The sequence below is a fragment of the Pseudopodoces humilis genome, chromosome 9 (assembly GCF_049639895.1).
Source record: "Pseudopodoces humilis isolate 2021_Gansu_Grassland_sample_001 chromosome 9, ASM4963989v1, whole genome shotgun sequence".
Taxonomy (NCBI): Eukaryota; Metazoa; Chordata; class Aves; order Passeriformes; family Paridae; genus Pseudopodoces; species Pseudopodoces humilis.
The window spans coordinates 106654-130573 of NC_142208.1; the positions used below are offsets into that span (position 1 = coordinate 106654).

The 23920-nt window shown below is 41.0% G+C and overlaps 1 long non-coding RNA gene across 1 annotated transcript; it reads left to right on the forward strand.

Moving 5' to 3' along the window:
• Positions 1–4591: 4591 nt before the first annotated feature.
• LOC148183724 (uncharacterized) lies at positions 4592–22008 on the forward strand. The gene is made up of 3 exons (XR_015773293.1): positions 4592–4691; positions 17479–17562; positions 21965–22008. It is a non-coding gene; the product is annotated as an uncharacterized LOC148183724 (long non-coding RNA).
• Positions 22009–23920: the final 1912 nt, after the last annotated feature.

Below are 23920 nucleotides of genomic sequence, written 5' to 3' on the forward strand. Positions count from 1 at the left end.
AGTGCAGAGAGCTGAGCTGCAGGTGCTGCAGGGGTGGGTGCAGTGCCCCAGCGCAGAGAGCTGAGCTGCAGGTGCTGCAGGGGTGGGTGCAGTGCCCCAGTGCAGAGAGCTGAGCTGCAGGTGCTGCAGGGGTGGGTGCAGTGCCCCAGCGCAGAGAGCTGAGCTGCAAGTGCTGCAGGGGTGGGTGCAGTGCCCCAGTGCAGAGAGCTGAGCTGCAGGTGCTGGCTGCCCCTGGGCTGTGGCTGTCACACAGCCCTGGTCTGGCCTTGGTTTACAAAGCCATGGCTTTGGAGGAAGGTTCCTGTGGAGAGGCTGCTGCCTCCTCTCAGGCTCCTGTGAGCAGACTGACTCCCCCTGCCCTCGGTGTGTCTCACTGCCCTCGTTCCAGCACTGCCTTTGCCTCAAGGCTGCACAGAGCCTGCGCTGTTTGTGTTCCCGCAGGAATGCATCTGCAGTGCTGCTGGTGCTGAATGGCAGCTGCCTGTGGTGAAAGGTCATTCAGCACTTGAGGTAGCCTGTGTTCACAAGCCTCCTTAGGAGGGCTGTGGCATCAGAGCCCTGAATGCTCTTAGATTATGTAACGCTTTAACATTACATAGAAATTTAAAAAAATAAAAAGTTTAGCTAGTGACTAGGATGATATTAATAATTCAGCACATTAAAATGAAAGATGAAAATCAAACAGGCAATAAGTTAATGCTTGTCTTCCGCTGACCGTACAGGTTTGGATGTGAAATGCTTTCTCATCAACTGGCAAGAATGTTAATGACTGTAGTAACCCTGTGGTCCTGCTTCTTTCACTCCAGCAGCCCCTGGGGATGGGTTTATCTATCTTTTTAGGAACATGAAAAATGGTGTTGGTTTTGCATATGCTACTAGAAATAAACTGCATTTTCATTTTTAATTTTTCTTTAACATCCTGGTCCCCCCATTCTGACCTGCAGAGTTAACCTCTCGTTCCCTGTGTTTAAAAGGATGTTGGCCTTTCCTTATTGCTGTTTCTCTTGCTTCTTTTTTCCTTCCTCTTTTTTCCTTGATTTGTTTTTTCTCCCGTTTTTCCTTTTTGATTTTCTCTTATCTCTGTGCCTGTTTCCATTTTTATTTCTTATTTATCTCTTTTTTCCTTTCCTCTTTCCCACCTTTTTCACCTCTTGTTTTTCTCGTGTCTCATCGCTGTGGTTTGTGTAAGTGGTGCACAGTCTTTGGCCAGGTGGGGAGCAGGTGGTGTGGTGTGGACACACTGGAAGGTTCTTCTGCATCCTGGCATGTGTGTGGGAGCACGGCCCGTGGCCAACGGATGGGAGCAGAGGCTGGGGCACGGCTCTGCTGTGCAGCAGGTCCTGCCCAAGGCTGGGGGTGGGCAGCCTGCCTCGAGGCACCCTGCAGCCCCTGGCTCAGAGCTCTGCTCCCAGCTCTTGGCAGGAATAATGATTTTCTTGGAAGAGATAATGATTGTGATCCCGAGGGCACGTTGGAGCAATGCAGGTCCAACTTCCCCTACCCTGAACCTGTTTATAGTAACAGTCACAAGTTCTCTGGTTAAAACCATTCAGAATTTGTGGTTTCATTTCTGTGTGTGTAAAGCTAAGTAGAGAGTGTGTGATTCAGATTAAATTATTTTTTCTGTTGTCATATACACTAGGGACTCACCTTTTCCTCTTTGACACCTTCTTTTGTTGCTGTGTAGTGAGAAGCTCTTCTCACCAGAGAAGCAGTGACTGCAGGAAAGTGAGACAATGAATTTAGGAATGACCATTACTGCTGTGGGGAAACAATGATGTTCCTTAATTGCATTTATTTGTGGTGCCAGATAAAGGCAGGCCTGTAGCACCTCTCAGGTTACCAGTGCTCCTGCAATCCCAGTCTTGCCCCAAATCAGGGTGATGGTTGGGGTTATGGCCATTTCCCTGCCAGATGGGAAGGGAGTGCTGCCAGTGTGGATGTAGAGGGAGCTACTCTGATTTATTCCATCCCACACATGCTGCCTGAATGCACCAGAATCTGTGATGTTTTTCCAGCATTGCCTTGGCAAAGGGAAAAGTGAGTGAGGACTTTGTCGTTTGGACACGTAGTTGCAAAGTTCTGCAGGTCTCTAGGTCAGGGTGGGAGTGGTGGGTAAGAAGAGCACATGTGCTCTGAGCTGCAGCTTAAAACAGCTTCATGAAAAGGGAATCTCTGGGGGACAGCTTGGCTGCCACTCTGTGAAGAACATGGGGATGAGTTACTGCCTACCAAAGTCTGCATCTGCAGTGCTTCTTCCATGGCTTTTTCCCTTTTGCCTTAGAAGCAGTGAAAACAGATTTCATCATTGGCTCAGCACCAGCTTTTGCTTTAATATGAGCTTTTTCATTTCACAGCAATACACACTGATACTGTGTGCTTAGTTTTCCATACGTGCTCTGTTGTGAATGCAGTATTCTGAAGAACATCTGACTAACATCAGTAATGTTTTGAAAATCAGTATTTATATAACATACCAGTGGAATTCTGCTGAAATGGGACTGGCTGTGTAGGTACTTTGGGTAGGGGGAGTTTAGACTCACCAAATAGCTAAGGTAGAGAATTGCAGCTGATAATTAAACATTCTGTGGGAGGTGTTATATTTGATAGACATGTGACTGTTTCAACATCACTATTACACTTCAAATGTCTGAAGTGTAGAAGAGAGTGATCTATAACATGTTATTGATAACCCCAGCATCACATTTCAGAAGTTGCCTAACTCAAGCCATAATGAATTTAATTCTACATCACAGTGGTATGAAATTTTCGATACTTTTGGCAGCATTCTCTTTACAACGGGTTTCCACAGTGGAACAAGCAGAGCAGCAACACTGACCAGCAGCTGGCTCTTCCACTGCTGAGGAATAACTGCCTGCACCTGCACCAGTAAACCAGCAAGGGGTTAACACTGGTGCCTCAGCTTCCTTGGAATCACTGAGGCCTGATAGCTAGCTCATTTATTCCTACTGGTTTTTGTTACTGCAAAGCATCTTGTACATGTAGTTTTACCTGACTGCTTTTGCTGCTGATGGGGGAAGTCTGTGTTCCTTATTCCTCACCACTGCCTTGGTGTCAGACTGGACAGGACCTCGTAAGTGGCTGTTGCCACTTCAGAGGAAGGCTGAAATGCAAGGACAGGAGATAGCAGTCATCATCACAAGTCAGATTCATTACAGAGGAGGAATTATTTTAAATAAAAACTTTAATGCCAAAAGGGTGTTAACAGGTAAAAGTGTTCATGTAATTTATTCAGAGAAGTTCTCGATAACTGTCAAGTTATTCAGCAGCTTTCTCTCATTATCATTTACTTCATATACCTTGACTTGGCAAAGCCTTTAGGAAGACATTTAATCAGAAGTATGCAAATGGTTCCCTTAGCTTCAACAGGAAATTGTCACTTAGGAATAGAAAATCTTAAATATTTTCTAAATGTTGAGACATATTGGTAGTAGTTATATATGATGAGTTATGCAGCCTTCTTTTTTATTTTTTTCTGCTGTGCAGTTAGAGAATTTTTTCTGCAGGTTTTCAAATATTTCCTAAGCAGGGCTCTGGAAACCATTCTACAGAAGATGCTGCTGGGTGACCTGAACTGAAAATGTTTCTGTTTCCATGCTAACACATAAACACTAGGAAGTTAGAAAAGAAAGATTTTTGGATTGAATAAAAATTTTTATTTATCATTAAGTATTTTTTTAATTGAATGAGCTAAATCTGATCCTAAAATAACACTTTAAATTAGAAATTGAAGTGCTTCACTAAGAAAATGTCATACATTTTTCTGACATGCCTGTTGTACAACGTGAGTTGCAAAGATCTTGGTTTCTCCAAATTGCCTTACAGGGAGAATGAGCCTTTTCTAACAAAAAAAAAAAATTGTCTTTCCTTGATTTTCCATTATTTCTTCAGTTGAATTGGTCAAATGTTGCAAGTGCTTAAGAAGTGTCTTTGTTTCCTATCTATCCCGGTGGAAAAGGGCTTTCCTTTAGGGAGGGACATTCAAGGTTGACACCCTGACTCTGGCCATGAGAATTTACAGTAACAGGTGACTTGTACTGTGTTTTTCTTTTCTATGACTTGAAGACTTGGCCAGAGATAATAAAGGCTTAAATTCAGACAGCCTATTTTCTACTTCAGTTTTTGTGCATCTGTGAATGGCCACAGATCTTCAGAAATGGGTACCAGGAGGAATATTTTACAGTGGAATTTAGGGGAAAAGTAGCCAATCTGAATCTGGGCCTAGAGTGTCCTTATCTCCATGTTCCAAACAAATTAGTCACAACACACATAATGAATCATCTTGCCCAAAGACATGCCATAAGAGATGTGGAGAAGTGTAGAGCAGAAGGGTTGTCCAGACCCTTCCCTGTTTCCCCCTTGCAGGGCTTTACCTGTACTTGTTGCAGCTTGCTGGCGAAATACAATCAGTTCTGGGGGTTTGCTCGTGCCTGTTTCTTCCCAGAGTACAGCACGTGGGCCTGCAGAGCTTCAGTCAGTTCCATTTCACTACACTGATCATCATTTTGGATGTGAAATCGTGGCTGTGTTCTGAAATCATGTTTGCCTTGTCTCTCATTGCATCTGTTCAGGCTCAGGACACCTAGAGACAAACGGTACGGACAAAGGCCTCTGTGACACAGGTCCCTGCTGGCACCTACTGTACGAGCAGGAAAACACCTAGACAGAAGGTAAGAAAAGCCTCTTTTAATTTTTAACTGATGCAAAGCTAATGAGGTGATTTTAATTTATCTGGCTACTAGCAGTGGTATTTAAATGAAGCACGTAATTTGTTAAATACTAACAAATATGCTTCAGGCTGTACAGCTAATGTAATTTTTTGCTTCACTGGTAGCCTTGGAGGCGTTTGATTTCCCTTAGCCCAAACTTGAGCTTCATCTGTAAGCAGGCCATAGCAGTAGGTTTGATGAAGCATTTTTGTTTGTCACATTTGTAAAACACGGCATTTTAATTTCTTCCTTAGCCTGCTGGACCCTTCCAAAGCCCATGCTGCCCGTCCATCTGCCATTTCAGATGTTAGTCCGTGCAGCAATGCCGAGTGGGCCGTGCTGTTCGCTCTGCTCTTGTTCCATTGAACCTCTTCTTGTACATCATTCTGCTGCTTGGTTTGTTTCTCACATAGTGTTCAGATTAGGCAGTGGAGGAGTTTCTGACAACTGTAAAAACATTCTCTAATGGTTTTGTCAAACTGAAGGTTACAAATTTTAGTGCCTTACTACAACTTTCATTGCAGGTACTTAAATGCATCCTGAAGCTATAAATGTTCCTCATCGTTTCTTGACCACCCTGTATTTTGTTGGGGCAGGCAGCATGGGGTTCTCTGGAAGCATCACAGGCTACATGCACACAGTATGTCACCCTTACAAGCTTGCTCTCAGAAGAGCTTGGGGTATTTGGATACTTAATGGTCACTTTGCACAATTTATTATTTCAGTGTATTTCACAAACGTTGTGCAGCTATTCTGGGGGAGGGAGGAAGGGGAATATTGCTGGGTTATTTTCCAGACAGAATGATGTATGGAGCTCCAGAGAGCTATTTTAACCAGACTAAGAGGTACACTGAATGAGATTTTTTTTTACATTTTTTTTTTCTTGGTGAAAATTCTTTTGATATCGAGCCACACAAATATTGGGAACTTCATAATGACTTTAGTTGCAGAGATTCTGATGGACATTTTAATATCAAAGTAATTTGCTGTTAGAAGGAAAAATTAAAAGCTTTCAGCTATGAAATAGTGAAATGAATGTGAGTTGTGGAGATATTGGGAATGTTTGTTGCACAGCAAGACCAGTCTTAAAAGAGGAAAGAAATCTTGATTGTAATAACTGTTTCTGTAAAACAAAAAAGACAACACAAAATTTTCAAGTAGTATGCAGAGTTAATAAAATGTTCATTCAGGAACATTTTGCCAGGGAAAAAAGGAAATATTCTTTTATTCCAGATAGGGGGAGAAAAAGCACTACTTGACTCACAAATCTTCTGGAGGAACATTTATGTTCTCTGTCAAATATGTGTAAATTAAACCATATTTTAAATCTTTTCATGGGTCCTGCTGGATAGAACATGTCTCGAGGGCAATCCAAGGAAGGAGAACATTTGATAAGCACATGTAGCTCCGGGCAAAGCTCTGTGCAGTCCCACAGAGCTGTGATGCCAGGGAGCTCTGCACCGTGCCACACGTTTTTCCCTTCTCCTTAAGCTCTGAATCAAATCCTTTGAAATCAGTAGAGCTCTGTCTATAGACTTCAAAGAAGGAGCACTGTGGATAAAGTGCAGGTCAGGAAGTACTGATCTGAGCTTCATTTGCTTTTGCTTTCCTCTTCCCTTACTTCCCTTAATTTCAGAAAGGAACATGCTGTATTGCATCTGTTCTCCAGCAGTCCTGGGCCAAGAGCCACCAGAGCCTGGCACCGTGTCATTGGGCTGTCAGAGCAGGAAGGAGCACAGTTGTTCTTCCCTTCTTCTGGCTCCTGTAGTATCTGGCTCCTTCCACCAGAGCTTTTATCCCTTTCTCATGATACAGTGCAACAGAAGAAAGTATCTGGCATCTTAATAATATTAGTTTTATGGTATTCTAGTTTTCAGCTGTGAGATGAACATCAGATGCTTACATGGTCTCTCTACCCACACACAATGTGTGTTTGTGTCTGCATAAAAATTTATACTGCACCATTCCTGCTATAATTTTTTCAGAATTTAGAACTTACTGTGAGTGGGTATTTATGGGAGAAAAGGAGAAACAGATGATGTCCCCATCTTGTTACAGGGGTGACACTATAGCTTAGCTTTTGTGCATCTAATGGAAGGACAGAGTCCTTCCTGGAAATCTGAAAACGTGCTGAAATCTGGATCCATTTTGGAGGCAGAGTAATCCACTCACTTAAATTTTTTCCCTCTGCAAGCAATTTTTTTCCCCCAGAAAGGCCCAGACAGGTATATGGGCATTTGAACCTCAGGGAGTAAGTATTATACCCTCTTCTCTCTGCTGCTGCTGTCCAGTGTCCTGTGTCCAGCACCATGCCCTGTCCTCTCCCTTCCCTTCCCTTCCCTTAACTTTCTGAGCATGGAGACCCTTAATGATCCTTGCAAAGGGTCAGGGCAGGTTGGAGTAGGTGTGATTTAGGGATTAGATTCTCTGAAGAGGAGAAGCTTGAAACATTGCCAGCCTCTTCCATAGGACAGTGCAGGAAAGTTGGATTTCACTTGTCAAACTAAGCAACAATGCTCTTCTGGAAATGGCATCTCCCTCTCCCTTGCAAAACCTGTCTTTTACTGACTATCCATGCCTACTTTTGTGACCTTCCTGTAGCACAGAAATTCTGCTTCAGGCAGATTTTTGCAGAACAAAATTCTTGTAGTCCTCTCCTCTGGTAAAGAAAATACATTTTGTAGGGAAAATTTCTCTAGAGATGATGTCTCCAACACCCTTCCAACCTCTTCTCTTTTCCTTCACACCAGAAGGATGATTCCTAAGTGACACAGCAAGATGCATTTTTTCAAGCAATTTCAGTTAGTAGTTTAATATATTTGTGAGATAAGTAATATTGCTGAAAAGATAACTGTCCCTTCCCCTTCTTCACCCCAGAGAAAGAGCAACAAAAGCCTGCCTTACACAAAGTAATTAAAGCCTGTCATAGTATAGAGTGGATGTAGTCTGAAGCTGGAAAGAAGATAAACCAGGGAAATTTCAAGTTAACCATATAAACAGCATTCCTGCTGCTCTCTGTGCTGTGTGCCAATACTTGAGGTCTTTTCCCTGGTCAGAGGAGAGCTCTGGGTTCCTGCACAGCCAACCCCAGCACTGACAGCCTGTGATGTGATGTGATGTGGGAGAGGGCTGCTGAGGTCCCTCAGCTCAGGTAACTGCTGGTTACACCTGATGAATCTGTAATTTATACTGAGTTTGGGTATGCAAGAACAGTAGGAGATTTGCTTATGTCTGGTGTGTGACCAGGGCTGGGTTTTATTAGCCATGAACTTCCTGAAAGGTTTTTTATGTTTTGCCAAAGCAGAAAAGAGAGGAAGCAAACAGTGTTCAGCTGAACAGTGAAAGATGCTGAGCTGGGAAAAAACCAAACAACTACCTGTTGGAAGTTTACCCAACACGTAGCTGATAACTGAGTAATTCTAGGGTGTTCCAGGTTTCCATGGTGGCAGACTGCACAGAAAAAATGGGAGCTGGCATTTTCCATCCCTGTGGTTCTAAAGATCCTTGAATAGAGGAGTTTGCTCACATTGCATTTTGAGATAGAGACTCAGAAAGTTGGAAAATAGATCATCTACCCATGGAACTTGCTGTTCCTGCCCAGAGACCTGGGAGGGATAAAGTAGGGCTCTGTATGAGCTTTGTGCCAGAGTTTTACTCTGAGGACATATCTAGCAGGAACATGGCAGTTCAGTACACCAAGTTCTTTGTACTTAAGCTATATTCCATGTGGCTCCCCCTTATATATCTAGAGAGTGAGATTCTGGAAACACTAGCAAAAAAATAATATTTTTTACAACACATCTTAGTGGAAGGAGGACAAAAGTCATAGAGACAGATGCATTTACTTTTTAGCTGGTATGAGCGGGGCAAAAATAATACTCTCAGTATGTTGTGTTGAGATCTCATCGGGGAAAACAACAAAAAGAATTACTGACTAAGCAGGGAAGAAAGCAAGTATACAGAATTCTTAGGTATATTTAATTTCATAAGCAGGTTTATATTCTTCTGTGGAACAGTAATGTGAAGGTTTTTTAAGCATCCATATCAGAAGACACTGGCCTGGAGTGATAATGCGATTGATAACGCAAAAGAGCTCTCCAAAAGAACTGGTATTCCCACTTCTCAAAAAGAAGAATTTTATGGTAATATTCTCAGTAGGACAGGTCAGAAATAGGTAAACAAAGCACATGGCTCTGGTTGTGCTGCCTGCATCTGGTGTTCCTGCTCGTACCTGCTGAGAGCAGCTCCCAGTGAGGAACTCCCATAGCAGCACGTTCTACTCCTCCACTCAGAGTCTGTCTTCACTTACATGTGAGTAAAGCTTACAAAGCAGTGGGCTGTGAGGAGGAGCAAATAGAGTGAGTTTGTTATTTAATGCAAATTAACTATCCTGATTCAGAGTCCTAGTGTAATAGCCACAGTGAGACTGAAGGGTCCTCATGCCTGCTTGGAAAAAGCCATCCTGTGCCGTGTCTCCTTAGGGATTTCAGCACATTCCCAGGAGAGAGGGCTGATGTAGGTGGGTCACTCAGCTCCCTGGGGTGCTCAGGGAGACTCTTATATAATTTTATATATGTATATATAATATAATTATTATATAATGTCTGTAGCATTATGCACAGGATATGACAGACAGGGAGTGATGCCAGGAGCTCACCTGTCCCTTAGAATCCCTCTCCCTGCTCTCCACATGCTTTAGCTGCACGTGGCCCCACCCCTCTGTGAATGCCAGCTCCCAGCAGACAGCTCACATCTTTCTGGGATTAAAACCTTTAAAGAGTGTCATTGTTACTAGCTGGGAGGCAGAATTCTACATCTGGACTGTGTGCATAACTGCATATGTATATGCAATATATATGTGTTCAGTTTGGATTACCTTTTAGAACAGCCCTGTAAGCTCTCTGCCAATAGATAATTTAGGACTTGGGTATGATAAAATAAAGAAAAGTGTAGCATTCTGAATTTAAATAGAAACTTCTGCATAAAAGTGCAGAATCTGCCTTAGGAGTTACATGTAGAAGAGTGTATCATTTAGTAAGTAAAAGAGTGTATTTTTAATACATCTTTAAGTATTTTTAATTTTAATTCACTGTTGGTCCATCAGGGCAGAAGCAACAGCAGTCTGAGAGAGTTTAATCAAGGTAAGGGCTGGCTTCTTCCCCTGGCCAGTGGAGTCCAATATCCTCCGAGGGCATTCCCTTATTCTGGCCTTCCCTGTTTGCCCTTACATTTGTGTCTCTGCTAGAACAAGACCTAAAATGCTACAGAGATTAATCGACCAAATCTTCTTTAATCTATTTTTTTTTTAAACATCCATCATGTAAAAGTGTTTTTAACTCTGTCAGCTCTCCTCACAAACAATATAATACAATTTGTTTTCATTCTCTTAGCTGATTTGGGCTGTCATACATGCTAAGCCTTTCAATAAATCAACTAATATTTAGTACTTCCCCTTACTATCTGCAAGTAAACGGTCTTGCTTTTATTTTAATGTCAGTATATTTGGCTTTTACAGGTCTTCTAAATGATTCACATCTTATCTTAAGCCTCTTGGACAGAAAGCAGTAATAATAATAATAAAACAACACAGTTTTCATTGATGGAGATTACCAGCTGTTTTCAATGAAAATGATGAAACAATGAAGAGCTATGAAAGATAAAACCAAAAGGATTACCTAATTATGTGTGTGCATATGAAATTATACCAGCAGGTTTGTAGATGAAGCGAACAAAACTGCCATTTTCTGCTCATGTGCAGTTATGTGGATATTGCAATTTACCTTTCATTGTTTCAGCAGGGGCTGAATCAGAGCCATCTGCAGTTCTACTGTAAAGGCATGAAAAATTGCAAGAGCTCTGTTTTCACATGCCTTTGATACAGTTGTGGAATTCGATAGAAAAAGTAAAGAAAAAAAAAGGAGTGATTCTGAGAGAAAAGAGAAGGTTGATCAGGGAATTTGGTTAACACTTGGATAAGCAATTTTGAATTCTGGATTTTCAGTAATAGGTAGAACTCCTCAGAACTTGAGAAGGCACATTTGATGTGAGGCTTTTGTTCAAAAGGTTTGAGAACACCTCCCCCCCCCCACCAAAACAAACTGTGAGTAGGTATTGCAGTAGAAAGGGAGGAAATGGAATGGAAGGACAATTTATCTCAGCTGAGACAGAGATTATGCAGCAGCATTGATTAGTTCCCTAAAAAATTCCTGACATTTGTTCACTTGTGCTGTGCATATAAACGGTCAGAGGAGCATGAATGAAGTTACCCATCTGTGCACTTCAAATGCAGTTGTGCCATGCAGTTGAGCCTGAATAATTTTAATTCCCAGATTGTGGCGTTTTATATTTGGGAAAGAAAATACAATTCTGAGCAGGAGCTTTTTGAAGACAGTTTTGTTTTTCTCTTAATATTATTACTACTAATTAATTTTTGAAGGTAGAAGTAAGGAGTTTTCTATCCTTGGGAGCCATAAGGAGGATCCACGCGGGGGTGGCGAGGTGTGAGCCATTAGAGCAGCAGAGTGCAGGACACGGCTCAGGCAGTGCCTTCCTGCCTTTGGCAGCAGCAGGTGAGAGCGAGGGCTGAAGCAGGACCCTGAGGGATGGCAGCTCAGCCAGGGGAGGCTCCTGCTCAGCCCCTGCAGAGCAGCCTGCGGTGGGGAGGGATGGAGCCAGGCTCCAGGTGCCCCTCAGGGACTCTGGGCTGAGCTGGAGCTGCCCTGAAGTTGTGCAGCTGCTCCATGTAAGCACAGTGCCTTTCTGAAACCATGGCTTCACTCAGGATTGAAATCCAGAGGTAATAAATGGCAGACAGCAGGGATTCATGTCCTGTATGTACCTGTGTGTACCATAGCTGCTTCTCACAGCAGCGGGCAGCGTTGTGACAGCGTTTCTCAAGAACAGGGTGAGGGCTGCAGCGACAGGTAAAATGAGAATCCTGCATAACCAGAGGTGTTCACAGAAGCTGGCAGGATTTACTGATAGCTTCCTTCTGTGTAGGATGTGATAAAACCGTGTTTTTAAATCAGCAAGATATTCTCACGTAATAAATGTCCACATTTTTTTTCCTCCTGTAGTTCAGCTCTGTTATTCAGGATGATGCCAAACAACACACCTGCCAAAATTTATTCTAGAATATAGGGCGTTTTCATGCCTTGCACCTAGTTTAACTGGGAATAATTCAGAAGTGATGATGTTCCAGCACATTCCTGTGTGTGGGGAGCTGTTTGTCATTTCCTGTTTTAATGCAGATGCTAGCAGAGCACAGGCCAGGAGATGAGTGTTTTAAATAGGGCATCCAAGAGGTCTGAACTAAAGCCTTCCATTTCTGTCCAAGCAAGTGCTGCTTCCCTTGAAGCCTGTGGTTAAATCTGCCAAACCCTGTGGCTTCAGGAGAGCTGTACAGTAGAGCTCTGTATGAAACTTGTGATTTTAAGTCTTCAGATCATCTATTGCTATTCTGTAAAATCTGCAGATTATTTGACTATTTTAGTATTAAGCCATAATATTTAGTTAAGAAAATATGATTGAATTTCCGATATTGTTCCATATTTTGTTATGTCAAAGGAGAAAAAGAAGGGTTTAAGAGAGAAATAAGAGAACAGAGAAAGAAAAATGAACAAGAGTGGCACACCAGAACTGCAAATATTTAAATGGGTACAGAAAAAACCCTAAAACAAATGACTTGTTATTCACTTGAGCAAAGATGATTTACCTTATTTGTTAGAAAAAAAATTCAAATTTTTGCAGATTTCTGAATAATCTAAAATTCACAGTTGTTTCATTCTCATTTCAGAGAGAGGAGAGTGGAGAGTAATGTCTGCCAAGAGCAGTATCTGCGTGCATGATCTCCTTGTCTATTGTTCTCCCATTGTGGGGTTTTCCTTGGAAGGAAGTGGTGTGACTCATCAGGTGAATATTTAGTTAGAATGAAGGGGTTCACACAGTCTGTAATTTATATGCCATCTGTATTTTTATCCTTGCTATTATTTAGTTTATTCAGTGGGAGAGCTACACCATTATTTTCTGTTGCACTATAAATACAGATGAGAAACAGTTCTGTTGATACATTTAAATAGGGTAAGCAGCAGAAGAAATTCAACACAGAGTACCTTGCCACATCAAACAGCTAAATCAGACTTTTGTAAGGAAATAGGTCTGAACTGATGCAGCTTCTTGCTGCTCTCCTGGAAATCTGCAAACGAAATAGTTAAGGGGAAAAAATAAAGAGCAAAGAGAAAACAACTGGAATATTCAGACTGAGGAATTCCAGTTTCCAGTATTTGAGCTCAAATTCTCTCAAAGTAGCGATTATTGAGACTCTACCTGTGGGTTTTTAACTTCAGTAATAAATCATTTCTGGGTGTGCCAGTGAAGACAAGGACTTGTAGGAATTGTCATGTTAGCAGAAGCTCCCATCTTGCAAAGAGCTGTGTATGCAGGACCCCGCTTACGTACGAGCATCACCTGGGTATTTGCACATGGCAGATCTCAGGCCAGACCTGGGAAGCATCTGCTGAGGAGCAAATTTATTTGGGTATTTATTATATTTAATATATTTATTATATATTATATGGGTATTTACTGCTGGAGATGGTCAGATGGGGAGCTGATACTCAGTCCTGGTTCGTAGAAGTCTTCTCTCATATGTATTGGGTGAAAACCTGACAATATTCTCTTTCAAGAAATCCTAACAAATCAGCAAGTCTAACAGCTTCTACCATGAGCATTTTATTCATAAAATACTGATGGATAGAATTCTCTAAATTAGTTTGACTTGACTGTTTAAAAAGAAATAAGTGTATGCACTGAGAATGCTGAAGAGTTAGTGAAATGAGATGAGGCATGGACACTGCTGTGTTCGAAAATCAGTGTGTCCTCTCTTCGGGAAGGGGAGTTCTTTCTGGGGTTTCTCTGTTAGGGAGACCTGGGTACTTTTATATTCATCAGTGGGGACTCCCAGGAGACCTGGATTGTTCCCAGAAGTGCAGTGCTGCCATTGCAGGTAGTTGCAATAATTGAAATCAAGACTTGCTGCATGGAAACCCCAGTTTTCTTAACTGACCTGAGGAAGTGGGACAGCTCTTTCCAGGCTTCTTGTTGAAGGAGGTTGAATCATAAACCCTTAAAAGATGTCTGGATTTTTTTTTCTATTTTAAATTTCTACCTTGTGAAGTTACACTGCAGGATTGTTTCACAATTGATCTTGCTTCCTGTATTTGATCAGTGTTATATTTGGTAATTCATAACCATTCACAGAAGCTTGGGAGAAATATTTTCATGTTTGTATGTAATACCATTGTACAAATACTAATTGCTTCCATAAAACTACAGTATCTGACAGGCATTGCTGTTAAGTATTTGGTGCTGACAGATCTGTAAAGCATTAATGGTTTGCAGCTACAACATCTACCTACATTGGAATTTTCTGTTGGGCATGTTATCATAAACCTAAACTCTTGAAAGTTTAAGGCTTGATCTAGGAGGAGAGATGCTCACATCTATTGATGACAGATTGGCTACAGTAAACAAATTTTGAGAACAGACTCTAAAATAACTCATGAAAAATACCAAGTGAGAAAAGTCCAGTCTAGTAAGATAACCCCTTCATATCACAAGGACTGCTTTATGTACTTCTGCTGGAGTATTTATTTTGTGCCATTTACACTGCTCATTGCTCACCCTTTTGGAGAGTAAAATCTCTCTGAGGCCGGAAGACTAATTATGAATTACCAAATTGTTCAAATCAAACAGCAACAAACACAACAGGAAATAAACACGAGGCATTACAAAATGTCTTCTGTTCACTTCTTACTAAAGTGATGTGGCTAAAATGATTTATGGTGATACAACACCAGCACTGTTCATGATGTACACCAAGCACCACCTGTGGGGCTGAACACAGGTTTTACTGAGGTGAGTCTAGCTTGCTGCTGAGGCAAAAGGCTGTTTTTACAGTCAGATAATAATTGATGGAATACATTAATCACATTTTTTTGGATTGGTGTGTGTGGGAAGATAATTTCAGAGAACTTTAGAAGGAAGTGATAGTTATAACATCAATGTCTATCTATTTTTGTCCTATTTACAGCTCTTCCAAGCGTTTCTGTGAGAGAGCCAGATTGTTTGAGGGCACATGAGCCTTTTGTGAGGGTGTGTGTTATTTTGTGTAATCTGGATCCTGCAAAAAGATCCATGCTGAGCCTTCTGCCTTATGATTAGCATTTTGGTTCTGTTTGGCCAATTAGAATGTACACTGAGGGGTTTTTAAAGGGCTTTTTAAAATGCTTTGACCTGGGGAATTAGTGTGGTGTCTGTTAACAGTAAGTAACCAAATAGATATCTTCATGTGATACACTTTATGCAGGGAAGATGGTTTCAATACAGTCAATGAAACCTGAAATTGGTCTTGGGTTTAGCTTACTGAACACATTGAGGCTGGCTTTCAGGTTCAGTTCAGACCATAGCAGGGCTCTCTTAAATTGTATGCCCACAGCTCGTGTCTATTAAATGAAATGTGAAATGCACTTAGGCACCACACCAAACTTTATTGCCTCTTTTACAACAGCAACACTTCTGTGGTAGTAAAGGAATTGATTCTCTTGTCTGGATTAATACTGTTCTACTTTATAGAAGGAACAGAGAAAATTATCTATTCAGAAAAGTAAAGCAGTCTTAGAAGAAAATTCACCTTCAGATAAATAAATGTATAGGCTGTGAAGATATTTAAAGTGCTTAAGTGGAACAAAAATACCCAATTCACAAGAAAACAAAAACTTATGGAAAACATTTGAAGGCAGAGAGAACATTAAATATAACAATGGAAAGGTTGATTTTGTATCATACAAGTGTAACCAGATCTGCAAAGGCAAATCGACCAAGGCTAATAATAATAATAATAATGGCTATTTCTATGTAATTATTTAGAGCTCAGCTCAGGACTGGGCACTGCTTGGTGCAGAGGTTGCTGGGACTATCATTAAATCATTTTTCTTCACTTAACATGATTTTTTTCTTGTGAGTATGAGAAAAACGTGGATTTTCAGTATATACAATATATACAGTATATATGCTCTTACATATATTCCAGTCTGCACTTTTAAACACTTTAAAGGTAAGTTGGGTTGTATGGAAGGTTTTAGAAAAGTGAATGCATACATTTATATCTGGTTGAATTCTAGCTGATTAGAAAAAGAGTAAAGAATATGATTGGAAACTCTGATCTGTTTTACAGAGACATCAAGACATTTCTGGCAGATAAAATGGCCTTTTCAGATAATAAGACAGTGCTAGATAAAATGTGTTGAAAATCATGCTTATAGCATAAACTTTCAATTGGCAATATTTTTGAGAACTTTCAGAAGTCTTTGTGAGTGGGTAAAAAAATAGGAACCATATACAGGAGGAATTAAAAAATCTATGTTAAATCCACAAGGACATAAAAAGAATAAATATTAGTAGACACAAAGGAGTCCTTAAGAGTGAAGAAGTGAAATGAAAGGATCAAATGTAGGATCATGGTGTGCTTTTGCAGATCTCTGCAAGGAGGACCACTAGTACAGTGTACCCAAAAAGACTGAAGCAGAACAGAGCAATGGATGTGGAGGATCTGTACACAAAGTGCTGGATTTCTTTAAGGTGGAAAGATGTTTTTTATTTAAGAAATCCCTTACAAAAATAAAGCAGTACGTTCCCCTGAAACTTCTTTATTAAATATTTTCAAATCCAAGAGATCTTCCAGAGTATGAAAGGACACGCAGGAAACTTTGCAGGAAAGTTTGCAGAAGTTAGGAATCAAAGCCATGAAACTTAGGAAATGCTGCTGTAATTTGTGGATAACTCAGCTGCTTGTACATGATTAACTCCTGATCAATATCAGGGTGATCCAGATGTGTAAATGAAGATGATTTGAGGAGGATGAATGACCTTTCTGTTGAGTAGGTCAGTGAGCAACTGAGTTTAGATTGGCTGCCTGCTTGGTTCTGTGTGTCATGAAATGCCGAGGTACTGATGTGATGGATGGAGTCCAGAGTGCTTTATGGTACTTTGTCCAGAAGGTCACCCAGAGGGGCAGGTGCACATAGAATAACTTCCCCATTTAAGATATGACTTTGTTTCTATTGCTTCTCAAGGTGAGCTATGAAACCTAACCTCTTCCTTGTATAGCCGTACTCTGCTATCCAGAGTAATATACTCTGCTGTATAAGGCTATCTGCTTACTCAGATATAAACAACAGTGAAAGGAAAAATTCTATGTATTTTAACAATGACATGGCAACAGGTTTAGCTAGACCAGCTCTTCCCAGCCTTTCTCAAGAATACCTTTGCAAAAAGGACATCTGCTCCCACCGGCTTCAAGCATCATTTGCAATTCTCAGATAGGGACTTTTCTGCATTTTTCTCCAGAAGAACCTTTGTGTGGTAGTTTTCTGTAAGAGACTTTGCTCTAGAAGCTGCACCCAGGCAAATGAAAGAGCTGTTATCAAATGCTGTCCTCAAAAGACTGTGTTAGTTAATTATTTGTTGTGGAGGTAGCATGCAGGGAAGAGAGCTAAAAGCAAACGGGGACACACCTCCTCCAAACCTCAGTCTTTGTATTTCCCTTTCAGGTCTGCCAGGCCTAACTGATTACGAACACTCTCATCTCAGGCTAAGCCAGTTTCCACAAAGAGCCCAAGTCTTCCTTCTTGGTCTCCAAGGTCAGGTTTTCCTTCAGTCTAATGTTCTGTTATGTTCTGTTCCATTACAGGAATGCACGGACCTTCCTACCAATGAATCCTTTCCTCCACTACTGAGGGCTTTGAACACCTTGGGCAGAGGAGCAGCTTCAAAGGTAATTTTGGGTAGTTTGATGGAGTTTTTATTTTGAAAGGCAATGCCTGCCTTTTTGTGTACTTTCAGTGAGTTGCTACAGATTCCTAAATTCCTTTGAACCCTCTGAGCAAAAAGCCATTATAATCACATGAAAAAGATAGGTTGTCCTTGTGAAGTATGATGGGAGTTTCCTGTGGTCCTTGCAGAAATGGGTTAAAAATACAAAGAATTATGTGGTTTGGTGGGGGTTTTTGTTGTTGTTTTTGGGTTTTTTAATGCTACTTTCTTTTCTTTCCCTGCTGGCACACTCTGTTTCTTTTGATAAATCTGTATAGCCTAGCAGAGATGCTAGCAGATTTTCTTGCGCTTTTTCTTCCTTCTTGATGGAAAAGTCCTGTATTGATTTAAAGATCTGTTAGTGGAGGGAAACAGAGTTCTATCTCAAGAAAGAACCAGCTAGAACATACATCATTGCTATGTGTCCTGTGCTCAACCATGCCAAAACACTGAGCAATAGCAGGACTACAATACACATCAAATAAAGTTCAGGATACTCCAAAATAAAACCAGGAAAGGATCCACTATCGGTGGTTTCATGTTTGGATACTCACTTTGGTACTTCAGAAAGCTTGTTCTAAAGCTACTTGTCTTAGCAGCAGCTTCTTAAAAGTAACGTATGTATTTGGAAAAGCAATTAGCTGAGTTAGGTTGAGCTTTTAGAAAATCCTGTTATCCCTTGAGTGTGATAAGCCGTGAAATCATGTGTAAGTCACCAATTAAGCTCATCTGGTTTTTTTAATGGATAAGAAAAAGATCAGATATATTTGAATCACATTCAAGCCAATTATGTTCCTTCCAAACAAATGAACTGAAGCTATTAATGAATCTGACTTTGCCCTAGGCTTTTAGCTCCCAAATCCACCTCCCTTTGGTTGTTTCTCTACAACACACCAAAGAGAAAATGTTTCCTTACTGCTCTTATCACATTCTCATGTGATTTGGGCCACACAGAAAAGATTACAGACTTTGGTATCAATTTATATAATCTTAATGAGATGTTTGTGGTAAATAGGAAACCTTCTGCAGAGTCTGAAGTTTTCAGTGAAATCGTTTTGCATAGAGATGCTAAATACACTGCATAAAATTGCAAAAGGTGCCTTTTCCAGGCTGTATTTGATTTCAAAACTGCTGGATCTCATTCCATAAGAGTTGAATTGGATGGATGAAGAATTACAGGAGGAAGTTGACATCTGTGGTATTCTTCTCAGTGAATGCAAGTTGTTACTATTGCCTGTATTGATACAGGGCCAAAGGTGTAGGAGGAAGGTAGTAAATGCAAAACTTCCTTCTCCCCCCACAAAGTCTGGAATTGATTCATTGTGACATGTCATTTCAGATGAATTGGCAGCAGCTTGTTTCCCATTCCCCACTCAGACACATTTCAAACTTAGATCTTGATTTTCATTTCTTTGTGGCTGACTGAAAGCTCTCAGACACTAATGCTGCTTTAACTCCAGAACTCTGCGGTTCTCTCGATCGGGAGAGGAGAAATTCTCAAATGAATTTTGCATATTTTCCAAAGAGTCCTTTGGAGGCAGATTTGCAGATGAATGTGTCATGCATGCCATCTTATTTATAAACTGTAAAACTGAAAACATGATAAGCCAATTACGGTATTTAATATGTTATTTTTGAAAGATTGATCTGTAGCTCCTGTTGTGTACTAGAAGCAGCACTTAATAGAGAAGTAGCTTATATCTCAATGATCAAGTATTTCAGGTTAATTAATCTGATGAACTATCAACAAGTTAACATCTCTCGTGTCTCTGTTTTTTCACACAAGACAAAGAGACATGTCTTCCTGAATAAAAACTCTACTTACCAAGAGTGTAGCATGAAGGCAAATTGATGGAAACGACGTGTAAACCATTTATTGATGCTAAATTTATGTAGGCAATTGAATGTTGAAAGAAAACAGTTGCTGCTGAATTTGGAATATTAAATATTTTGGGAGCACCTGAAAATATTTCAAGTGGCACACATTTAGTCTTTGGCTAAACATTGCAATATCTAATGCAGGACCAAATTTTGTCCTTGAATTTTAGTGTAAGCAAGTTTTGATAGTGTCTCATGGGTGAAGTGGCTTGGAGACTAACTAAAGGAATGCAGCTGGACAAACCCAGAAGCAACCATTCTCAGACTTACCTGACAAGGTAGGAGAGGAAATAATAATTACAAGCCAGTCCTTATGAAGAGGCACCTGGTCTCAGTGTTTAACTCTACTGGGTTACTTGCTTTGGCCAGTCTTGACACAAAGTTTATCTTCTGCTTTCTGCTGTCAAGAAACAATTAATTTCTTTTCAGCAAGAGTTTGAGCCACTGTATTCTGTGTGTTTGTCATCTCCACAATTCGCTTTTGTAATTCATTCTCCCTGCCCAGGCTTACTTAAGCTCCAAATGTAAGCCATAATTCACACACAGTGTGGTAAACCACGTCCTCCGGCGGCAGCCGCGGAGAAAGCCCATTATCCAGGTGCTTTATCACATCTGCTCTACCGGCTTCTGGGAGGAAAAAACAATTCCTGTGATCGATTAAGTCTATCCCAGTAAGGGCTTCATAAATCAGTGCTGCAGAAAGCAGGAGTGGCTGTGGATGTCCGCTAAGATCCAGGAGAGGCTGCAGTCTGGCAGATTATTTCCAAAAAAAGAGAAATGCCCTTAATGGAACTGAGAGAAAAGAGCAATCAGGCATAGGGAAATAGCTCTAGTGACCTCATTGCTGTAGGACTCACTCACTCATTCCATCATCATGCCGCTCCTCCGACACCAGAAACCCAAGGAAACCCACAGCATGCTCAGAGGAGGGAATTGAGATTCAGCTGGATTTGGGAAAAAGTCTCACATCACTGTGAACCAGTTGAAAGCACTTGGGAGAAGAGACATGATATATGTTGTTAGACAACTTTCAGAGTATTTTTGACCTCGGGGTTGACGTTTTGATGGAGATTTGGCAGTATTATTCCTTTGTTAGAATTGTTTTGTGAATAAGTGTATTACTCAATTCATATCTGCAGCAGGAAGGATGTACCTCCCTACTCTTTGTTATTTCAGTGTAAAAAATTGCAACTCAGTGTGTGAATGACACCATAACTTTTCAGACAAGGTTAGTAGCAGATTATCTGCCAAGATCATGACAAGCAACTTACAGTAGGACAGATAAATCAGTCTTCCAGGTTATGGTGATGTAACACCTATGCACGAGTGAGAACAGGAACATTGGAGAGGAATGAGGGCGTTTGGAATTCTTGGTGGGGGGTACCACTCATGTCTTGCTTGAGTATTCCCCTCTCCTAGACCTGGCCCACTGTTTTGGATTCCCTGGGTGTGTTTAGAGCTAAATGGTGTAACTGAGAATTCTGAGTAATGCTGTTCTGTGGGACACATTATACAACTAGGTGCTATTTGAACTCTACTGACCGATTTCCTTTCAGTAGGGAAGAAAAATATATGTGGTGCAGTGTCAAAACTGATTCTTATCTCAGCCATGTACACGTTGGAAAATAGTGGAGGATTTTGGATGCTGGATTTTCTCTGCATTAGTCAGTAGTGAATAGATGAACTTGCTTCATTTAGCAGAATATGCATAGTTAGCAAGTAACTCCAAGATAAGAAAATCAGACGCTGCTGGATTTATGTGAACTCAGATGTATCAGAAAGATAGGTGCCCTGTTGGCACCCCCAGTTCTGATCCCAGGTTGCAGCTGCTTGGAAGCGGTAATTTATTTCCTGTTTATTTCTGACCTTGAGAGATGCCAGTGAATTGTGGTGTGGCACCTCCAGCACAAATGCCCCACTGGTGTTTTGCTCCTCAGTTACCGATTTGTGTGGAACGGGGTGCAGTTCCACCTGACACAAGCCTCTGCAAGCCTCCCCAAAGGCAAAATGGGAACTGGGTTTGCAGAGGAGGAGCTGTGGGTCATGATGGACACCGTGCTGCCCATGAGCCAGCAATGGGCCCTTGCAGCAAAGAGGCCAAACAGCCTCCTGGGCTGCTTTGGGAAGACAGCAGCCACCAGGCTGAGGGAGAGCATCCTTCCCCTCTCCGCAGCCTTGGTGAGCTCCGGTCTGCAGTGCTGCATCCTACTGAGCTCCCCAGTTCAGGGAACTCACTGCTGTCCTGGAAAGAGTCCAACAAACGAGTACAAAGATGATTAAGAGATTGGAGCATTGATCAGATGAGCAGAGGCTGTGAGAGCTGGGATTGTCTCTTCAAGCCTGTGACTTGGATATAATCAGAAAAATCCTTTCTGTAAGCACCAACCCATGAAACTTGTGCTTTTGTGATGAGAATGAAGTCAGAGCAGATTGTTTAGAGCCCCGTGTTTCTCAAATAACCCATTCAGTTGCTTTCTCTCCAACAGGAGCCCTGATGAAATTCCTGGTGATCGCAGGGGGCATGCCCTGACAGGAGCGGCTGTTCTGTCTGTAAGTAGTCCTGTTGCTGTCACAATTGTGCCAAGAGAGTTCTAACCTAGTTTCTTGAGGTGTATGTATTGCTCCCACTGCTTGATAACTGTGGACAGGTTATTCATCATTCATGGGATGTACTTAAAGCATTTGACAGCCTGTCAGATTTGCCCCCTGAGATGGTAGACATCTCACATTCTCCATTTATCCTAAAAACGAGTTATTTGTAAATTGTCATCTTTTGAAATGGAGCACCCTTGCACCTGGGCACAATCTAAGATTTGCAAATTTATGAAAATCACTAAGGGTGACCTGTGAATTTGAATTAAAATTTAGCATTTGTTGCTTGATGTACAGTTGAACAATTGGCATCATCATTATTACAGACTAACCCTAGTTCTTTGTTGACATTGTGTATTGACATTGGTCCATAAGTTTTGCTTTTTTTATGAAAATTTATTAAAGGGTCTTCCCTTTATTTTGACTTTACATAGTATTTGCCACCTCTCTGCCCATTGGGTGTCTGTGTATCCTCTGTTAGTATAATCAAGCACACACAAAAGTTCCTTCTTTTCTCCAAGATTATTTTTTTAACCTATGTACCAGATCATCTCTATTATTATTATTAGAGGAGCTGCTGAATAGCTTAAAAACATTGCTTTGATACTTGAGGTCTCCTTTCATTTAGCTTGAATATGATTTGGTATATAAAGTTGTAGATGAGAACTTGACTATATTTTCAAAAGCAGGACTTCAAATCTTGAGGTAGAGATAGCCCTGGAAGATCTTGTCCAGAATTGCTTGTTCGTACTTTCCCAGGATGTGTGGGAGCATTCCAAACTCCAGAATGCTCTGCCTGCTTGGTTAAACGACCTTTCCCTTTCCAAGGCCAATTTTTGAGGAAGTTAGAGTATAAAATGCTGTTGGCACAACCTGTAATCTGGGTGATTGTTTGGCTCGTATTTCCAGTAAAGCAACCAGACTATTATTAGTAACAAGCAGATGTCTTCTAATAAAATAATTGGCTTTATAACTCTGGTAGAATGCTGGCATGGATATTATTCAGACTTCAGAATTACTCGGATTGTGCCTTCAAATATCAAAACATCTTTAATAGAACAAGTTATTTCCTGTTTCAAGAACAAGCTTTAGTTGGTGAAAAATTCTGGCTGAAGTAAATGGAAGAGTCCAATAGCATGTACTGGGGGAGGGCCATCACCTTGCCTCTGCTCCAGAGAAGGACAGGTGGGCATCTTTGAACCTGCTCCAGGAATGATATTGCTGTGCAGACATTTGTCTATATTTACAGTGAATTCAGAACATGCTTCCTCTGCCTGCCCAAACTGCTCCCTTGAGAGCTGACTCCAGGCACAGGCACTGAGATGTAGCCCAGTAAGCTGCCTCATCTCCCAGCCCTAAAGCAATATAGAGCAGGGATAAAGCAACCCTAAAGTTGAAGAAAAATCCAGAAATACTTCAAAATTATTTTATAGCTTCCTTTTTAGAATTACCACTGATAAATATTTCTGGTTATGACTGCAGAAAGCAGTCCTATGGACTGTCACTGTGTTCCTTCTCTTCTAGGCAATTACATGCCTTAAGGTGCTGCTGTAAAGCAAAGGAAAAAACTCCAGTATCTTATTTTTAAATACCTACAAAATTAACTCTTAGATTTCTGCTGAGCCTGGAACATTTCAAATGTCAAACTGTGAGAGAACACTACAAATATTGTCTGAGTAAGTCCCCCTCTCTGAGCTGGGATTACTGTGGTGTGCCTGTAGGAAAGCATCCAGCCCTGTTGGAGCAAGATGCAGAACTCCATTGCTAGTGTTTCTGTAATACCCAACTTGTAGGCTACTGGCATGCTGGAAAAAATTGATTTGCTTCATGCACAGATTTGCTTCTTAATG